General features: G+C 42.5%; 1 pseudogene; it reads left to right on the top strand.

The window, feature by feature from the left end:
• Nucleotides 1-3,687: 3,687 nt before the first annotated feature.
• Nucleotides 3,688-3,808, top strand: LOC115873152 (annotated as a pseudogene).
• The last annotated feature ends 386 nt before the right edge of the window (nucleotides 3,809-4,194 follow it).

The following is a 4,194-nucleotide window of genomic DNA, read 5'->3' on the forward strand; positions in this document are numbered from 1 at the left end:
GTGGAGAGCTGTGGCCAACACGCTGGGGAAAAAATGCGAATGTAACCTTTACCAGGCTCCCAATGCCATGCCTTCCTAGGGAGGATGACAAGAGAAACATCACAGGGGAATTCTTTAAAGAACAGACATTTATTTTCTCGGGACTCATTCGCTCACTGCCTCTGAGTCAGTTCTGACTCACAGTGGCTCTAACGAACTGAGCTAAACTGCCCCTGTGGGTTTTGAAGGCTATAAATCTTTACGGGAGCAGAAAACCTCATCCTTCTCCCATGGAGTAGCTGGTGGTTTCAAACTGCTGACCTGTGGTTAGCAGTCCAATTCCTAATCCACTAGAATAGCAGGGCTAGTTGTTCGGGAGACTAGATGTTACCAAATCAGAGCTTGGCTGTGTTTATTCCTTCTTCATCTATGACCCAGGTGCTCCTTAGTTCTGGAGATCATCATGTGGCACCTGATGTCCTCAATATGTGCACCTTTGTCTCTGTGTCTTTGCTACTCCTTGGAAGTTGGGCATAATAAGGTTTAAGACAGACCCTACACTGATAGGGTCTCATTCACACAACCCAGAAAGCTCTGTTCCTAAAGAAAATTACCTTCCTGGGTCTAAGGGTTAGGATTCCCATACATTTGGGAGGCCCATAATGCAATCCATGCAAGGCTCATTTGAGAAACATCTATTAGTAATTTTCCACTCATCTCTGCTCTTTGCTGCCTGAGTCTCTCCCTTCCCGTGAGCCACACTCGATAACCTAGGAGTTGAGATGCTGCCAGTTTCAGTCCTGAGTTGTCAAAAGCTTGTTAGAAGCGAAGGCGTCTATTGCTGCTAGAACAGGAACACCACAAGTGGATGTTTTCACAAGCACATGTTCTCATCCAGCGCATCCAGCCTAGGGGAAGGCTTTCCCTCGCGCTTTTCTCTGGAGGAAAGCCTCGTCTGTTCGGCGTGTGACTCCTGTTCCGTGTGTCTTGGCTTCAGTCTTCCCCTAGCTTTTCACTGCTCTCTTGTTTAATTTCTTTTATATTGCTTTCTTTCTTTTTTTTCTTCCAGAAAATTGTCCATGTTTATCAATATATTGTTAAAGGAACTCAATCTGTTACTTGAAATAGTTGCAACAGTGAACTGGGAGGAAATGTGATTAAATGAATTTATAGCTGGAATGCACTTTTATGAAGAACGTTTGGGGAAATCTTGAAAAGGGAGAGTATAATATGTTATAATCAAGAACTCAGGGTGATTGCTTAATTTATGATTTCATAAATCCCCAAATAGAAAGTAATGTGGGATTATGTGGAAGTTAAAATGAACAGTTTATTATTTATTAATTGTCTGATGGGACAAAGAATAACATGAAATTCAGCACCCTATGGGACAAAGAAAGCACTTTGAACACTATGTTTGAAGCGAGTGCTTCTTTTCTTTCTCTTGCACTCACACATACATGTTTTGATTATTTTTTATTCTGAAGTGATTTGGCCAGAAATGTGACATTTCAATAATGCCTGTGAGGACGTGATTTTGAACCCCCTCTACACAGTGTAGCTGTCTGGTTCATTGACTTTGCTCTCATTGGCGGCACTTCCTTTCGTCCCCTGAATTTGAACGTGTTCTGTATTTGCTATTGATTGTTAAGCTAGACATTTAGCTTACTAAGCTTAAGAATATATATACATATGTACATGTATATAAATTTTTTCATTTGGGGGCTCTTCCATTATTTTTATTGGGGTTCTTAAATTTATTTTCTTGAGGGGCCCTTTCATTATTTCTTTCAATCAAAAGAGATTGAAAATGCACCCTACAATAATCCTGCTGCATTCATGTAATAAAGACGACCCATTCCCAATGGGATGGTCATCCCAGGCATAGAAGTTAGGATTTACAACACATAATTTAGGGGGACACGAGTAAATCCATATCAGGAAGACAGGATTGAAGCTTCCTCCTCTGAACCACTGGCTCAGAATTAGATCTCCTCCCTGTATCGGATATCGATGATGCTGAGCTTGGGGTTTCACCCACACCTGTACTGTTTGTCAACCCCTGTCTCAGAAGGACCTGCAGCCTCTAATTGGAGGAGCTTGTATTGCAAAAGCTTACCAGAAAGGTAGTGATATTGTTCGTAAACCTCCGACCCATGATCTTATCACTGTTTTGTCTTTAGCTTGAACAGCATCGTTCTTGTCTTCTAACAATAGGAAGTTTCCTCAAAACCACCTAACCCCACTTGTCAGGTTTGGACGTCGACAGCAGATGAGAGTTGTGTCCTAAATGAAGGCCCACACTGGTTCTGTCTGCCCAGAGAATCAGCTGGAGACTTCTCAGTCTCTAGGCAGATAGGGAGGCCATGGTCCTTTCTCTCCACCGTGAGAAGAGGAGAGGGAAGCAGGACCACGTCTGAGGTCGTGGATGGAGAGATATAGGTAGGACCCTCAGCCTGCCACCAAAGGAGTGGTAAGCTCAGACCTTTGTGTCGAGGATTGATTTCTGCAAGACAAGTAACCATGGCTACCTGGATTGTTTTGTTGTTTGCTGCCTTCAGGCTGCCCCCTAACACATGCTAACTCCATGCACTACAAAAGAAAATGCTGCCCAGCCTTTCACGATCCCGTGATCGGTTGCAGATTGGGAAGTACTGTACTGTGATTCATAATGTTCTCAGCCAAACACCACGTGCAGTACTTTGGTGAAATAATTTTTAATAAAGATGCTGATAGCCCTTCAGATGACCTTATATAAGCCACTTCTAATAACTCATCTCCACCAAAGGAAGCTAGACGTTCATTTAACAAAGATTTACCTGCCCAGTGGTATTGCACGGGGTGCTAACAACACAGCACTCAGTATGAGCCTCATGTCTCTCTGTCCTGGCAAAGCTTACAGCAGCATCAGGGGAAGAATCAACTGAAGGATTCGTGACCACCTTAAATAAAGTGATGGAGAATTGCACGGAGCATTTTATCATGGGAAGCAATGTGGACCCTGAAATCGTGTAGTTCTAGATTCCAATCTAATTTCTGCTTCATATGAGGCCACTGCCCTCAAGCACGTAATTTACTCATCTGTCTGCTGTTAGTTTGTTTTAAAATGAGAGGACAAACTGTCCTTCCTTTCAAGGTTATTCAACAATGGAATGAGCTAATGAGTGTGAAAGTGCCAACTACAATGGCTATGGATCCTATATCCAATACTGTTGACTCATGAAGATCAAATAGCGAAAACAAAACAGCTCTCAGCTGGCCTATAAAGATCAGGCTCAATGAAGAAAAGATTGACGTTGTCAGGAATTTCATTTTACCTGGAACCACAATCAGCGCCCTTGTAAGCAGCTGTCAAGAACTTAAAGGGTGTGTTGCATGGGGCCAATCTTCTGTGAAATACCTCTTGAAAGCATTAACACTCAGAGCTGTCACTCTGAAGACGAAGACACACACTTCGCCGAAGCCATGGTATGTTCAACCGCCTCATATTGCACGACAATGGCATGATTGATAAGGAAGACCAAAAGAGAATGATGCTTTTGAATAATGGTGCTGAACTATGAATATTGAATATGCCATAAACTACCAGACGAACGAGCAAGTCTATCTCGGAAGAAGTACAGCCAGAATGCTTCTTGGAAACAAAGCTGGCAAGATGACATCTCTCGTGCTTTAGGAATGCTATCAGGAGAGACCAGACTGTGGAGAAGGACTTTGAAAAGTACAGGGGATCAAGGTGAAGATAACTCTTTATAAATGTCCTAGAGAAATATGGTAGCTTTCTGTTCGCCTTTTGCAAAAAGGGTGGATTGTTCCACTATTGACACTTAAAAAAAGAAGAAGAAAAGAAAAGAAAGGGTCAGTGAAAAAGAAGACTACTCTTTTTTTAAATCATTTTATTGGGGGCTAATACAGCTCTTACCACAATCCATCCATCCATCCATTGTAGCAAGCACATTTGTCCATTTGTTGCCAACATCATTCTCGAAACATTTGCTTTCTACTAGAGCCCTTGGTATCAGCTCTTCATTTTTCCACCTCCCTCCCTCCTCCTCTCTCCCTCATGAACCCTTGATAATTTATAAATTATTATTATTTTGTCATATCTTACCACTCCCTTCACCCACTTTTCTGTTGCCCATCCCCCAGGGAGGAGGTTATATGTATATTCTTGTAATTGGTTCCCCCTTTCCACCCCACCCTCCTTCCACCCTC

The sequence above is a fragment of the Echinops telfairi genome, unplaced genomic scaffold (assembly GCF_000313985.2).
Source record: "Echinops telfairi isolate 266 unplaced genomic scaffold, ASM31398v2 ScPeMD7_7465;HRSCAF=8503, whole genome shotgun sequence".
NCBI lineage: Eukaryota > Metazoa > Chordata > Mammalia > Afrosoricida > Tenrecidae > Echinops > Echinops telfairi.